The 17,684-nt window shown below is 35.7% G+C and overlaps 1 protein-coding gene and 1 pseudogene across 14 annotated transcripts in view; one reads left to right on the top strand and one right to left on the bottom strand.

The window, feature by feature from the left end:
- CDKAL1 (CDK5 regulatory subunit associated protein 1 like 1) overlaps nucleotides 1-17,684 on the top strand; it is a 612,104-nt gene that overhangs the window by 94,553 nt on the left and 499,867 nt on the right. The gene's annotated exons all lie outside the window — the stretch shown is intronic.
- Nucleotides 1,201-2,695, bottom strand: LOC106847584 (splicing factor 45 pseudogene; annotated as a pseudogene).

Genomic DNA, 17,684 nt, shown 5'->3' with positions numbered 1-17,684 from the left:
AGATGAGTGGGAGTGCAGGGAGATTATTATGTGATATATCCTAGTAAGAAATTTGATTGGAAATAAAGGAGAAAGTATATTTAAGGTTGTATTCCTGATTGATTTTAAAAAAATGAAGGAATAGTTAAATTTACAGTTGAAAGATTTAATTTGCAAATCAGGAAGAGAAAAAACAGTTCAGATGTCGTAAGGCATTTTAAAATGCAAAGCTGAGCTTTGTAGTTATCTCAAATCTTTTTAGAGAATAATATTTTGCATATTTCATGATTACTGTTACATCAACAGTTGCTTTGTTTTTGCCATTTTAAGCAAGAGAGTAAGTGAAAGAGGTCAGTGTATTATGTACTGGCAACAGCTGGCTGATAGCATTGAATACTTACATAATTAAATATATGTGTTGGCTGTTGTCCTAACAACTCTGTAGGTGGAGGCCCCAGAAAGCATGCAGAAACTTGCTTCAGCAGGATTAAAGAAGAAATCAACATGATCTAAGCCTGTGCTTTTGGCCAAGAGTGATTTCCTATTGTTTTGGTTTGAAAGACATTCTACTTATTCTTGGTGTGTGTGTTTATACAACAGCAGAGAAAAAAAGACTCTTGTGTTTTTCTCTCCCCTTATTGTATTCTCTAAGTGTGAAAAACATAATCTTTTAAAATTTTTAGTCACTCAGTAGTGTACTTTAATAACTGGTAATAAATGAAATAAAAACACACGACCTTTAAGCCTATTGGAAATGATACTAAAATATTAAATATTAACTGCTTCTATTTCTGATTTAGGGCTGCACTTAGGTTTAGAAAGTGTCCTCTGGGCCATATTAAAAAAGTTACTTAGATTTTAGACTACTTTAAGGCTTGATTGTCTGTGATTGTGGAAAATTGGATAGGGGTAGAGGTGAAGGATAAATAAAATCCACAGGTAAAATGCAGCTCTGCTTTTAGCTAACTGTCTTTCCTGTGGATGCGAATCCTTCTCAAAGTACCCTATGTTTACCTCTGTTACTGTTTTTATAGCTCAAGGACTTAGGCTAGTCCTAATAGCACCTCTGAGTACAGGCTTTGATGATTGGATGCACCTTTGTGGGTATTAGAAAAAGATGCCAATCCTTGTAGACACAATCCGGCTCAGCTGTGTGTGGCTGCCTCCTATAAATAGCCTTGTATTTTTTTTTTAAAGAATTTTTATACTATATTAAAAAAACACAAAATAAAAAAGGGATCAGTCAACATATATCTTAGAAGTTCTTTCAAGAGTCTCTGTACCCAACAGCCATGCAGGTGGCTGCCACCTTTTTCTTCTCTGCTCAGCTTGCAGCTCACTTAGGGGTCACTGGAGATGACTTGTGCTCTAGTTCTTAAAATCAAACTTGTTCCGCCAAATCCAAGACCCTGAATTTATCCAAATTGTAGAAACATGCTTTTATCACCCGTCCACCAAAATACCTCCCGTTCAGATCAACAACAGCTTTAATTGCTGATTCAACTCTTTCAAATTCTAAAAATATTCGTACTGCTTCATCATCAGGGGCACCAAGAATTTCAAATATCACACATTTTCCAACTTTGCCATATTTTTCACATTCTTCCTTGGTTTCAACTTCCAAGTCTTCATCTACCTCTCCTGCACCAACCATGTTCCTTAGTAGGACCACTTTAGTAGGACACTTCAGTATTTCAGTCAGTAGATTTGAATCCGACTTCTTGGCTGCATCTTTCTCCGTGGCGTCGCCCACAATGATCTTGCCGCCTCGCTTGCTTGTCTTCTCCACCGACAACACCGTGCTCAGCCCTTGCTCGTGCTTCCCAAGACCCTGGCCTTCCCGGAAGCCATACTTCTGCATGATTTTATGTGTTACTGTGCCACCCATGTTGGCAAGGAAGGAGTTGCCAGGTCCGGTCGGAGATCGGGGTTTGTCTTGCTCCTCGTACACCGGGGGAGGGATAGCAGCTTTGGAAGACTGTGAGTGAGGTCTTGAATCCTCTTCATATGGAAAATCTCGGGGTAACTCTTTGTCTTTCTCTACAAGAGAAGTGGGTGGTGTGATGGCAGCTCCGCCTATACTTCTTTTCCTCCTCTCTCGCTCATAATCTTCATCTTCATCAGAATCTGGATCTGTTTGCCTTGAAAACCCACTAGCTTCATGTCTGTCTTTACGCCTCTTTTCTCTCTCTTCTATTTCTTTTTGTCTTTCCAGCTCCCGCTGTCTCTGTCGTTCTTCTCTTTGGCGCTTCACTACTTTCTCATAATCATTAGGAAACATAGGATCATATTCATCAGCTAAAGGAATCAGAACTTCTCCTGCAGAAAATCCACTGGGAACAGGATCCTTCAGGCCGGCGGCTACGTGCGGCGGGGTGTCCACGATCTGCCTGTCGTCTGAAGAGCCACCTCGCTTTAGGTCGATGACTGGGGCGAGGACTGTACTTTGTTTTGTCCTCTGGCTCTTTGCCTGAGTGAGAGCTGCCCTCTTCACCTGAAGCTGAGACTGCAGAAGTGTGAAGTTTTTGGACCAGCCTTCTGTTTTCTAGTCACTGGTCTCCACTCCCAGGTCGTCATACAGGGACATCTTTTCCGTTTAATGCCGGCCCGCCCGGCCGACTCTCCCCTTGGGCCGCGGCGGCGCACCGGGGCCGAGGCGCTGTGGAGAGGCCGGGCTGGGCGCCCTCGGCGTGACCCGCGACGGCCGGACCGCTAGCCTTGTATTTTGATCATCTCTTTATCTGTCTGCATCCCATTTCAGAGTTCCTTGGAGGCAGCACTGTGTCTTTTATCTGTATCCCAGAATATAGTACAGTGGTTGACAATGATTGTTGAACAAATGAATGAACCAACTCATATGTTTGCTTTCTCTATATGTTTATCCTCCCAGCGCCCTTCACCCCCGCCTCTGTCAGAACAAGTGTTTTCTTCTGTAGCTTTTCATAGAATGTTTTCTGTATCTCTTTCCTGTTAGATTGCATTACTTAGAAATTAACTTCAGCTGCATATCGTAGAAAACCCAAAAAGTAGAGGCTTAAAATAAGATAGGGGATTTACTTTTCTTTATGTAATGCAAAGTCCATAGTTAGGAAGTTGCTGGCTTTGGTTTACCAGTTCAAGGATGTAAGGGCTAAGTTTCTGAGGTTTTATTGCTCTTTCCACTGTGGTATAAAATGGTTGCTATTTCCAGCCATCATATGTACTTTCGAAAAAGGAGGAAGTACCAAAGGGGACAGTGCCAGCTGAGGTTGTCCCTCCTTTAAAGGAGCTTTGTAGGAAGTCCCACTCCAAACCCTGGGTTTGCATCTCGTTGGTTGGAACCGTATCACATGACTACCTCTATGTGTAAGGGAGGCTAGGAAATACAGTGTCTTTTCATTTGTTTAGACTGGTCACATTGTCATTCCCAACAGAATCAGAGTTCTGTTAGTAAGGAAGAAAAGGAGAATTCTCGCTGGGGGCTAATTTGATGTCTCTTCTACAGGTTGTAGTCTTTGGGGCAAGATATGTATTTTATTTATCTTTCTCATTTATCAGGACCACTGTATTGGAGGAGCTCCTCAACATACTTGTGAACAAATGACCCTTCTTTCTTGAGTTTACTTTATTCGAAATGTTTAAGAAACAATGTAGTTGACATTTGAGAACTTTTCTTCTTTCTGGTTACCCTGAGCTGTCTTTGATCAAGTAATAACAACAACGGAATACACAGGAGAAACTCATGGTTTAGATGTTGCACACACAAATAATAATAAAAAAAGGATAATTGGGATTTTCACATACCTAGTTTCCACTATTAAGATCTTCAGTGACCATCTTTGAAATGGAATCTGTAAGGAAAGTATGTAGATTCACTTTTGTAATACTATAATTATAAACCTGGTTTAGAAAGTAGAAATTTTAAAAGAAATTGAGACACAAAACAAAGAGAGTTTAAAATTAATTATCATAGACAATCTTAACCAATTGAAAGACAGGTTGAGACTTACTCATTCTATAATTAAATGTTAGAAAACAGTATTTTATATAATTCTAAAAAGGTTGTTTCAGCTGAGAAAGTGCTTCTTTTCACTAAGATGGAAATTTAGTGTTTTACACTTGGAAAAAAATGGAGAATTAGATACAACCAGTGAAAATCTAACCAATGGGAAGAGTCCTATAAAACTCACTGTAGATTGGCACCATTGGATATTATTAGAGGAAAGTTGAGGATATCAAGTTATCCTAGAATCAAACGTGAAAATTGTGCAACAGTCTTTTTGTGTCCCTGCAGAGATAGACTACTGAACCATTGTCATGGACTGCCCAGACATACTTATGTTCTAATGGCCCATTCTTTAATGTTTTCCTTATTTTGGTCAGTGTGTTATGTTTGTGCCTGTGCGTACATGTGTCTGCTTCTCTCAATGTAGATGCATTAAGAAAGAAAATGACAGAATCACATGATAGAAACTGTTTTGGGGAAAATACAAGTTAAGGTATATGTCAAGGATCTCTTTTACAAAATGTTTTAGAAATCAACAGCTCATTCTTTGTGCCAGCCAGTGATGTGCTTTCTAGCTCATAAATTTCTTTTTTATTTTAAGAGGGATCAGATAAGCAAGTTTATGGTAAAACTAAAAAGTTTAATTTGATGTTTTCCTTAAATTCCTGTCAATATTTTATGATAGTTACTGAAGGGAAAAACTTATTTTTCTTTAAATGAAAAAATGTTTTGAATCAGCTTTTTTAATAGTTTTTTGATTATCGATAGTTGAAACATTGATTACTTTATTGTTTTGGTGTTTTTACTATTTTAATAAATAAAGATTTTGGTGTCATTGATCATTTAAATTTAAAAATGGTAATTAAAAACATATGAAAATAGAAGTGATGGATATTCCATTGAGCAAGTCTGGGCACATGGCTCCTTGAGCATGTGTTTCTGATCCACTCATTGCTGTGATGCTGAAAGCTCTGCCACCAATATTTCAAATACCAGCAGTGTTGCCCATGGTGGAGAGGTTTCAGAGGAGCTTCCAGATTAAGACAGTCTAGGAAGAAGAACCTGACCACCCACTTCTGAAAAAATTGGCCATGAAAACCATGAATAGCAGTGGTGCATTGTCTGATATAGTGTCAGAAGATGAGAGGATGGTGCAAAAAAGACCAGGCAGGGTTCCACTCTGCTGTACACAGAATTCATGGGAGTCGGAGTTGACTCGACGGCACTAACAACAACATTGTCCCACTTCCTAAATAATTTTGGGCAACTGTTAGAGCCTTAGAACTGGGTGTTAGAGGAGAACACAGATGCAGCTGAGACCCTGGATCTTGGGAAGAAGATATACTGTGTAGGTGGGATTAGAGGAGGGGCCAACTATGCCCTGGTGGTGATGGAGAGGAGAGTCAGAGACCTAGAATCTGGGGAATCTTTTCCTTTCCTCTAGGCCTAGGGGAGTGTTTTTGAACCTTATCAGGCCCAATGATCATTTTGTATAACAAGTGTTTTGCAGTGTACCCTTTATTATTCTGAAATGAAATTCATGGCTAATATAATCTCCACAAGTAGTTACAAATAAGACAATGCTCTGAATATAATTAATGTAAGCAAAAATAAACAGAAACATCAATAATATATACTTCAAAATAAAAATGCTTAGGCACAAGTACACTAGGAGACCTAATGAAATCGCCTATATATAGAATTATACTGAATGTGAGGGTAATGAATGAGGTCTCATATGTGTGTAGTCCTAACAGCTTCAATACTAAGAATGACACTGCCCTAGTGGTGCTCTTTTCCAGAATGGATGACAAGTCTTGGCAAAGTTCTTAGTGAAACATAGTGTGCTTTTCCCTTTATTTTCACAAAAGTTGGATTCCTGAAATTAAGAAATGCATTGTATTTATATGTAAAGTAACGTTAGATTTTAGGACCAGATATTGGAAATATGTATTTACCTACATGAATATGCAATGGGACATTCAGAACCCATGCAGGACTTGTGGAATTCTTTGTACAGGACAGACCTGTGCTTTAGAAGACATCTAGCACCTCTGACTTCTGCCCACTAAATGGCAGTTGCATTCTCCAAATAGTATCACAACCAGAAAGATATGATAAATTTACCCTCCTAATGATTAAAATTTCCATATTGCCTGAAACACTCAAAACAAGATTTTAAAAAAATCTATAGAGATTTAAAAAAATATATATGATTATATATGCATATATATATGCCTTATATGTCATATGTGAATGAATAATGTCAAAGAGCTCCTTAAATGAGACAGCTTGATTGAAAAATTCTCAAAAGGTATGAAAAAGCAATTTATGGAAGAGGAAATGCAAGTGGCAAATAAACTTGAAAAGATTTTCATCCTCACCAGTGGTCAGAGAAATACGAATTAAAATGAGATACTATTTTTTTTTTTTTTTTTTTTTTTGCTGAGTAGGCTGCATTTTTTTTCAGTAGATCGAGTGTTCCTAAGATTGTCGGGAAGTGTGTATTACTCTGATACATTGCTGGTGGGAGCTTGAATTACTACAATCTTCTAGGAAAGTAATTTTTTGATAGGTATAAAAATTAAAAATAGGCATGCTCCTTGATTTAGCAATTCTGTGTTTTATGACCTCTCCTATAAATATAGAAAACACTTGTCTACTAGGATTAGGGATGTAAAGTCATTTATTGCATCATTGTTGATAAGAGCAAAAAGTGTTACAACAATTCTTACTCTTCCGTCACTCCCTCCTCCCTCCTTTTATCTCTCTTTTCCCTCCCTTCCTTCAACTAGATATCCTGGAATAGTACCATACAGATACATATAAAACTTCCTCATTCTTTCATTTTTAGATTCGTAGAATTCTTCTTTGTGCTCCTGTTTATTTATGGATTCATAGTGTTCTGTTTTATATACGTGAAATTTTATTTAACCACTCACCTATTGATGGACATTTAGGTTTTTCCTAATTGTTGGCTATTGTAAATATTGTTTATAAACATGTTTTGACTGGAACTTTATAGAGTATTAAAAGATTTTTTAACTTGCATCCTGAAATAATATATACTTACTGAAAAGTTGTAAAAATAGTGCAGAGACTTCTCATAGCCCTTTCACCCAGTTTCCTCTATTGTTTAAATATCTTACATTACCATAATGCAATTATCAAACCAGGAAATTATATCGATACAATACTATTAACTGTTATACAGCTTTATTCACGTTTTATCTTGTTTTTGATCCAGTATCTAATTTAGGATCCTACATTGTGTTTAGTTGTCATATCACAATCACTTCCAATTTGGGACAGTTCCTCAGTCTGTCTGTCTTTTATGATATTGACACTTTTGAAGAGTCTTGGTCAATTATATTGTGAAATATTGCCTGATTTGAGCTTTTCTGGTATTTCCTCCTGATTAGATTCAGATATTAGGCGTTTTATCAAGAATACGGGAGTCATAGATAATGTGTCCTTCTCTGTGTGTCATACCAAGGAGATTCAGGATGTTGTTACATCTCTTTTTTAGTTAACTTTAACATATAAAAAATAATTAGGTGTCAAATTTATTTAATTAAGGTGGTGGCTTCCAGCTTCCTCTACTGTAAAGTTACTATCTTTCCCTTTGTAATTAATAAGTATTTTAATACTTTGGAATTATGCACATATCCTGTTTCTCATCATGCTTTCACCATTAATTTTAGCATCCGTTGGTTATTCTTGCCTGCAATGATTAATACTATGATATTTAATCAAGTGGTAATTTTTTTGTTTCCATTATGCCATCTACATTAATTAATGGGAATCTTACTGTAAGGAAGAGCTGACTCTTATTAATTAATTAACTAATTTTATATCATTATGAGGTCAAGGTTGTTTATTCTGTGGGACTTACTGCCTTACTATCATTATTTTATTGCTCAAATGGTTCTGGATTTGGCCAATGGAAACTCCTTTGAGTTGCTCCTTATTTTCTGGTACCACAAACTAGCTCTGGCTTATCTGGTACTTACCTTGTTTCAGTCCTGGATTGAGCCGTTTCTCTAAGGAGCCCTGGTTTCTTTCATTGGTGAGTGGTGTAAAGAAACCTAATCTGAACACTAGGTATGCTCCTTGCTACTGGGATGCCGTTGCTTCTAGGCAATGTTAGTGGACAAAGCTAGGAAATGACATATGTGATATATCATATCATTAAATGATATTATACGCTAACATCTATCTCTATTTCTGTATTGCTTTATCTGTATATGTAGTATTAAAAAAAGCATGAGGTTGTACTTCTCCCTTTGATTCTGTTTCAGCTACCTAGGATTTATTTCTAGCCTTCTCCCTTTTCTTAATATGTAACTCCATTCTGTAGCAGTGAGAAACACAGCTCTCATTTTCCGCAAGGTATTTATTTGTTCAAGCCTATTAAACACGTAGAGTAATTTCAGAATTACTAACCCTTCCTCCTGTGAAAAAGACAGACTAAGTAGAATATAATGTTTAAGTCCTTCTTGTTTTTAATCTTACAATATGTAGTCAAAATACTGCTTTCCAAAGTAAGTAACTTTGGAAAGTAAAGGTTAGTTTTTCCTTTGCCATCCTGTTCAATGTGGTTATTAGTTTGTATTCCGTTAGGTTAATTTGTTACCTCTTGTATTCCATTATGGATTCTGCCCACTTCTTGTCTGATTTTATTTTACTTTTTTATGAGTATGTGAAACATTAGCATGGTTGTCGAAGTCAGAACCACACTAAATAGTTTACTAAGAGAAGTATCACTGCACACTCACGCTTTTTACTATCCCCATTACTCTTTTCTTTCCAGTCTGATTCCACCTGTCTCCCGTTAGCTTTTGGGTTATTCTTTTTTGTACATACAAGCCCAAGTCAAGTTGTGAATTTTCTATTTCTCTCATGCCTTTACATTTCTTAATTGGAATTTTGCTGTGAGGAAAAACTATTTTTTTCTTTCCCATTTATTTATTCAGTTATTTATTTATATCAGTATAGACTCATGATTATTCTGTGGGTCATAATCCTACAGAATAAATATACAGAATTCTGTATGCAGAATCCATGTAAATTTTTGTTTTGCGTTATTTTTTACTTAAATGATAGCGTATTCTAGATATTCTTTTGTTCTTTACTTTTTTGTGATATAGCCTAGAAACACCGCATGAGTTGATAGAGATCATCCTCATTCTTTCTTATGGCTGCATAGTGCTCCATTGAGTAGCTGTGTCATCGTTTATTCAACTGCTTTCCTATGTGTGAGCATTTAGGTTGTTTTCAGTATTTTGCAGTTCCAAATAGTGCTGCAATGAATAAACTTTTGCACATATATTTTTGTCTTGTTGGAGGTGTATCTTCAGGATAAATTTTTAGAGTAGGGATTAGTAGGTTGAAAGGTAAGTGCATACATAGATATTACCAAAATACTCTCTAAAAGGGTGTAATAATTTGCATTCTTACCAGCAATGAATGAAAATTGCATATTTCCCCACAGCCTCTCAAACAGAATGTTGTCATTCACTATAATTTCACCATTCAGTAGGGGAGAATGGTATCTCAGGGTTTTAATGTTTATTTCTGTCTGAGTGAGTTAGAACATCTTTTTATGTTTGAGGTTTTTTTTTTAAGACTTTATTTTTTTCCTTTTTCTCCCCAAAGCCCCCCGGTACATAGTTGTATATTCTTTGTTGTGGGTCCTCCTAGTTGTGGCATGTGGGACGCCGCCTCAGCGTGGTTTGATGAGCAGTGCCATGTCCGCGCCCAGGATTCAAACCAACGAAACACTGGGCCGCCTGCAGCAGAGCACGTGAACTTAACCACTCGGCCACGGGGCCAGCCCCGTATGTTTGCCTGTTTTTGTATGTTTTTGCCAACTGTTCATGTTCTTGTTTTTCATCAGTTGTCTCTATTTTTATGAGTTTTTTATGTATTACATATATTTGTGATATGTGTCAGAAACTTGTTCTCCCAGTTTTTCAGTTATCTTTTAACTTTTCTTATGGTGTTTTTCTGACTATATAAAATACTTTTGTCATTAAATTTATGAAAATTTTTTTTCTATTTCTCCTTGATTTTGAGTCATGGTTAAGTCATAGCCTTTCTGTATATCAAGGCTAAAGAGAAGTTCACTCGTGGTTTCTTCTGGTACTTGTATGGTTCCATTTTTTTACGTTTACATCCCTGATCCATTTGGAGCTTATGCTTATGTATGGTGTGAGTTATGGGTCTGCTTTTGTCTTTGTCTGAATAGCTACTTAATTGTCCTAGCACTCTTTCTTTAAAAATTTTATGTTTACCCCAGTGTTTCGAGAAGCCACCTTTATCATATAGTAAATCTTCAAATTTACATGGGGCTAGTTTGGGCTTCCCGTTTTGTTCCACAGGTCTATTTGTTTACTTATGTTCCATCCACTTTGTTTTTTTACAGAAGTTTTATTTATGAGTTGATGTCTACTAGGGTTAATCTCTCCTTGTAGTTTTTCTTTATTAGTGTTTTTCTGGGTATTCTTGCATGCTAATTTTTTCAAATGAATTTTTATATCATCATTCTGACTCTATGAAAAAATAGTTGGTATTTTTATTGGTTAATTAAAAATTAATTTAACATCATAAATTAACTTGGGGAGAACTGACATTTTTATGATGTTGATTCATCCTATCCAAGAATAAGAGATGGCTCTATATTTATTCAGATCTCCTTTTGTTTCTTTCAGGAGTGTTCTAACCTTTTCCCCAGTATAGGTTTTGGACATATCTTAAGTTTATTCCTACAAATGTTATGTTTTTTGTTGCTATTTTAAGTGTTTTCTCTACCTCTGATGTAGGTTTTCTCTATCATTTTATCCTTGAATTGGTTATTGTTTGTGTAGATAAAGGCTGTTGTTTATTTATTTTATATTTTAAGTTACTGAATTTTTTTATAGTTTGAGTTAATTTTTATCATTCGTTTTTTTCTAGGATTTTCTAGATGTACTGTTATTTCATCTGTGAATACAGCTTTATTTCTTCTTTACCATTCTTATCCTTTAATTTACTTCTCTTGTCTAATTACATTGGGAAATACCTCTACTACACTGTTGAATAGTTTTACAGATAGTGGATAATATTGCCTTGTTTCTTGTCATAGTGATAAACTTTACTGTGTCCCAATTAAGTGAAATACTGGCTTTTGGACTTTATTTTGTAATGTTAAACTATCCATACATCCCTTTTTTCTTAGAGTTTTATCAGGAATGAGTAGTTTTCTTGAAAGTTTTGTTGAATGTTGTTTCAGAAGATAATGAATAGATTTTTCTCCCCTTAGATCTATTAATGTGATGTGTAATATTAATGGTTTTTCTAATAGTGAACCAACCATGCATTTCTGGACTGAATTCCACATGGTGTGTCATTTTCTTATTGTTGCATTGAATTTTCTGTGCAAAGATACTCAGAATATTAGCATCGATATCCATGAATGATGTTGTTTTATATTTTTGAATTGACTGTCTAGTTTGGATATCTATTGCACTTGCTTCATGAAAAGAGTTAGGGCATTTTTCTTCGTTTTCTGTACTCTGTAACATTTTATAGACCATTGAAACTATCTAGTCTTAAAAGATTTGATAGAATTTCCCCTGTGAACTCACCTGGACCTTTTGATTTTTTGTGGGATGGTTCCTAAATAAATTTCTGTGTCTCATTTATGGAAATTGATCTGCTTAAGCTTTCTATCTCTAATTGGGGCATTTTTTGTAATCTGCGTATCTGTAAAAAACTTATCTTGATTTTCAAGTTTATTTTCAGAGAAGTCTACAAAAGCGGTCTCATGATTTTAAAACAATTCTTTGTTTTTATGACTCTTTTTTCCTTTTTATATTTTATTTGGCATATTTGTATTTTTTTCTTATGCTTTTTTTGTTTACTTTGTTTTCTTGGTTTTTGAGCTAAGTATTTAATTCACTTTTTTATTCTTTCACCTGTAGTGACAAATTAATACAAATTTTCCTCAGCTTACTACTTTAAATGTATCCCATAGATTCTGATGCATAGTCTGCTCAAGATCACTATTTTTTTAGAAATTCTTTAATTTCAGTTTATATTTTTCTTATGACCCAAGAGTTGTTCAGAGGAATAGTTTTTTTAGTTTCTAGTTTTATTGCATTGTGGTAAGACAATGTTGTTTTTAATCTACTTTAAAGAGCATACTGATATGATACTTTCTTTGTGATTTATTATGTCATTAATGTTTTTGAATGTTCACTGTGTGCTTGAGAAGAAGGTATATTCTTTATTAATAGATGTAACATTTAATGTAGATCCATAAAATGTACCTTACTGATTTTCTTTGTCGTCTATATACTTTTTTGTGTGTGCATGTGCTTGATTTGTCTTGCATGGTGAGTGTGTTAAAGTCTCTTATTCTTAGTACATTTCTTCTTGTGTCACTCTAAATAAAGAGGTAAACTGAGGCAAGCTTGAATTACCGGAAATTAGGTTTGAGTATTCAGGAATAGCAGAGGAATTGCACTGTAGTAAATGCATGCTATAGCAAGCTACAGGAGAGTCTGTTGAGAGTTTGGGGTGGGCTGTATTTATGAGCAAGGAGTGCAAAGAAAGGGGGAGTTTAGCTAGAGTCCAAGCTGTTAGTTCATTGGCTTGAGGATGGGGAGAGATTCTTGGTGGGTGTTCATTCGTCAGGAGATAAATCGGTCTTCTGTGAATCAGGCATTTACAGAAATCAGTCTCTCAGTTCTTAAATTCCATTCTTCTGAGGGCACACGTGTGCGGTGATCCATTTCATATCCTCTGGTTTCATCTTAGATTGAAACCCTTTCACACTGAGAAGTTCTACTTTGTTTTACAGGGATGGTTCCAGCATTATTTGGTGCATGGATATTTTTAAGTGTTGTGATTTCATTGTCAGTTGTGGCTCTAGAATTAAAGTGTTCTATTCACATTTAATTCTTTTGGCTTGCTTCTACTTTCTTCTCTTTTGCCTGTTATACCTTTGTCTATCCCTTTAATTTTAGCCATTTTGAACTACTTTGCTTAAGATATGTCTCTTGTATACAGAATAGAGTTGGGTCTTGCTTTGTGAGCCAAATTTATAGTCTTTTTCTTTTAATAAAGAAAGCTAAACTTCTTTACATTTGTTGACGTGACTGATAGATTTGGTCTCAACTCTGTGGTTATATTTTATAATTATATATATTATTTTATATTTGCTGTGTTTCTCTAAGGGGTGTATTTTTTTCTTTAAATTAATGAAATGTTATTTAGGAACATTTGTATTTTTATTCTACTGGTTACCTTGGTCTTTATATCTTTTAAATGCCTGTATTCTTGTTACCTATTTAATAATTTACCTTCTATTGTGTTAGAGTTTAATGGTATCCTTTAACTTCTGACTTTTGCCAACCAATGAACTTATTTTACTTTCTCATTTGCTCACATTTTTTCCCCCGTTAATTTTACTTTAGTACATACAACATATAACATTTGTACATTAATCTTCAACTTTCAAAGATTAATGTCCCTGCCTTCATTTTAGTCTTAGACCTACAGTTATGTGTATGAAAGGGCTTATCACTTTTTTTGCTGAAATTTCCCTAGTCATCTGGTTGCATTAAGCTCATCCTGTGGTAGATTCTTCAAGAAGGGATCATGGATTCTTGTATGTTTAAAACTGTTTTTACGTAGCATTGATACTTGAAGGACAGCTTGGTTGGATATAAAATCCATTATTCGTTCTTTCTTTCTTAAATTTCTAAAAAATGCTGTCCTGGGGCTGGCCCAGTGGTACAGCGGTTAAGTTCTCACGTTCGGCTTCAGCGGCCTGGGGTCCACTGGTTCAGATCCTGGGTGCGGACATGGCTGCTTGACAAGCCATGCTGTGGTAGGCATTCCACATATAAAGTAGAGGAAGATGGGCATGGATGTTAGCTCAGGGCCAGTCTTCCTCAGCAAAAAGAGGAGGATTGACAGCAGATGTTAGCTCAGGGCTAATCTTCCTAAAAAAACAAAACAAAACTGTCCCGTTGTTATCTTGCATTGTATTTTGTTTTAGACAACTCTGATGCCAGTCAAATTTGTTTGTCTTTGTTCATTATCTTTTTTGCCTGGAGGCCTTGAGAGTTTTTTTCTTTATCTTTGAAGCCTAAGAGTTTACTAAGATATGTCCAGGAATTGATTGTTCTAGGTAAATTCTCCCAGTTATTGGTTGGCTCTTTCAGTATGTAAATTCAGATCTTTTATTTCTGGAAAGTTTTCTTGGATCATAGTTTTAAATATTGGTTCTATTCCTTTTTTTTAATTTAATCTTCTACCAATACTCTAGTTTTATGAATATTATCCCTTCTTTCCTGTTTTCTAATTCCACCACTCTCTGACTTCGTTTTTTAAAATTTCTTCTTTTTATCTCATTTTTATTATCTTTTTATTTCACTGCATTTCTTCCATACTCCCTATTAAATTTTTATTAGAGTTTTAGGTGGATCTTTAGATAGGATCATTTTGGGGTGGGCTAGTTGGGAAGGCTTTTTGAAGGCATAAGTCTGTCTAGATATCAAACGAGTTCTATAATATTTATTCATAGTAACAGAAGAACATTCCAGACAGAGCAGAAAAACACTCAAAAAAAATCTTGTAATTTTCCTTGCCCTTCCCACTGCTACCATTCTGGTTCTAGCCATCTCCAGGCGAGACCTAGATTGTTACTGGGAATGGAAATTACATGTGGGTAGTGTTTTGTTCTGTTTGGCACTAGCCAGCAAAGGGTTCGTTATGATCAGTAGCAGTGGATAGAATAAATTAAATCAATTATTTTCCTATCAGTAATTTGTGTATATGAGATAAAGTGAGTGGCGTTGTTATCCGTGGCATGGGCCACCTTGTAGATTTGACTACCATGTGGGGAGATCCTTTTAGCCATTTCTTCAGCAAATATTATCACTCATTCTTATGTGTTGGACATTGTACTAGGCAGTGGGGACATGGGCCCAGTCCTCAGCTATAAATAAGCCTCTTTAGAGAAGAGCTTTAAATCTCTTTCTACTTTGTGTTGAATGGCTTTATGGGAAGATTCAGGTGTAATTAAATTGTATAGCTCCTGAAAGATGAATGGTTGCTTTTGAAATTTATTGGAAGAACATCTTTTAGAATATAATGATATTATCAATTATGTCAATTTTTAAAAACTTTTTACTTTGTAATAATTTTAGACTTCCAAGTGTTGGTGGTTTTTAAAGATATCACGTTATATTTGAAGTCAGTTTTCTTTTAAATATATACCAAATTAAGGAAAACTGAAGATGAATTTCCTCACAATAAAGCACTGTTAGCAGCATTTGATTCTTTACAGTCATTGCTCAAACCACTACTATTCTAGGACTAGTCTTTTTTTTAAGATCGTTAAAACTAGGACAGGTTGTCACTTGTCTGGAATTGTTCTTTCAAAAGGCAAGACTTTATTAAGACTGAATGTTGTCTGTCACTGTCTACATCTGTGATTCTCTTTATTCTGATTGAAAGAAAATCTTTACTTGTAGCTTTATATAGAAATCTGGCACAACAGGGCACTTTTGGATCAAATCTCGTGCTTTAAAAAACATTGAAAAATATAATTTAACAATGATGGTTCTGTTCAGCAAGGCGAGGCTGTTTACAGTAGGACAGAATTTAAACCTGTGTTTCTTGTTTGCTAGCCCGCAAAGAAGTATCTTGTTCTATCATCAAAATGTTCTCACATCAGGATGTGATTTTAAGAAGAGAAAATAACATTTTTGATACTAAAGTATTTTATGCCTGAAATGAACAATCGGTATTTTGTGCGAAATGAAAAAACAGATTAGAAGGATCCATGGTTTCAGTTTTGTTTGTTGTGTCACATTGGTTGGAGATCCTTAGCTTAAGCCTCTTTCCTGTTGGCCCGCTTTACCTCAATTGTTCCAGTGTTGTCATGAATGCATTTGCAGTTCTTTTAAAACATGGCCTCTCGATGTGGATGAACCTCTATAAAGAACATTACAGAAGGTTGTTCTAGTAACTTCTACGCATGATCTGGAGTCTAAAATGCTGCTAGGTAGCAACAGTCCTGTGCACGCCAACCTGAGAAATCCATTTCTTTTCTGCTGCTTATTTGTGTGTCATAACCCCCACCCCTGTGACTCTGCAGGCTTGACCAGTATCTGCCTGAGTCTAAATTGTGTGTTCTTTCCATTTTACTATGTGTTACAGATTTATCGAATTCCTGCTTTATGCCAGGCATTGTGTTAGGGGCCAAGGATAAGAAAAAGGATAAAGCAGAGTCCTGTCTTTCATTTGATAGGAAAGACAGTATACCAGTCAACAGTTTATTGTTTCTCAGCCCCAAATCCAGCCGTCTTTGCTTTGCTTTGTGGGCCTGGAACTGGACCTTGTAATGATTCTCCTTTGTTAGCTGCTGCAGTGTTAGCTTTGTCAGTAGAGGGTGCTGGAGGGAAATTGCAAGGTGATAGCAGCAGGAAAGCACTTCTCTCCTGGGTTTCCTGTCCTCCTTCCTTTTTCCTTCCCTGCAGGAGCCGGGTGTTCATGTGTGAAGGCTTGGTGAGGCTCATGTGAAAATACAGGTCCTGCCTCCCTTCCAGTGACATTACAGGCCATATCCCTCAAGAAACTGGTTCTAGCCGTACCTTACCATTTGTACTTACCTGATCTTCCATTCCTTCTCTGACTGGATAACATTTATCTTGTATTATCTAGATCTAACAGCACTTCTCTCTTGAAGTCTTCCCTAAGGCTGTGTACTTAGGGAAGCCTCAGAGTACTTAGATTTTATCCAATTTGTCATTCACTACAATAAAGGTATTATAACCATCAACTAAATGAACATCTTTGGGCATTAAATCTTGATGTTCATTTCTGGTTGTTACATTTTTTTATGTATAAGATCAGATTCAGGAAGGTGGACTTTGGGGTCAAAGAATGAGCATTTTAAGAACTCTAGATATATTTTGTCACATGGTTCTTGAAAGTCTATCAGTTAGCCTCTCTACCAGCAGTGTATGAGAGTGACAGAGACCCACATTTCCCCCATGCTTCTAGAATTACCAATTCTATCTTTGCTAATGGGGTTTGGGATGATAACTCATTGTTTTAGTATGTATTTGTTTGATTATACATGAAATTAAACACTTTTACATTTATTTGGCTCATTTATCATTTATGTTGTCTTTGTTATAGACTTCAAGGTTTTCAAGTCTACTCATGTGAGCTTCTTGTATATTGAGACTCAGCTATAGGTCAAGACTTTTAAAGTCAGGACTGCTTTACCATGCTCATAAAAACAATAATCAAGAAGAAATCTAACATTCAGATCTTGAGAGAAGGTTTTTCAGATCTAATGTGAATTCATTGAATAATAATCCTATGTACCCACCGTTGTCTGCTTGAGTACTTCCATCAGTACAGAAAAAAGGAAATTGAGATTATGATATGCTATGATAATTATTTTGCTCATAAATAATGATGAATATATTTTTAAAATAAAATGGAATGTCTATTTCATGCAACAAGTACTATATTACTAGATTTTTTAAAAAGTAGAAAATATCCAAGGGAATAGGCAGTAATGACTGAAATTCTTTAGGAACTCTGGATAGGTAAGATGCTTTATGACCCTCCTCCGAAGAGGCTTTGTGGCTCACATTTGTAAGCTACTGTTCATTGTCCTGTCTCTTGTCTTTGGCTCTCTCCAGCTTTT

This window comes from Equus asinus, chromosome 8 (genome assembly GCF_041296235.1).
Source record: "Equus asinus isolate D_3611 breed Donkey chromosome 8, EquAss-T2T_v2, whole genome shotgun sequence".
Taxonomy (NCBI): domain Eukaryota; kingdom Metazoa; phylum Chordata; class Mammalia; order Perissodactyla; family Equidae; genus Equus; species Equus asinus.
This window is presented reverse-complemented; position numbering and strand designations above follow the sequence as displayed.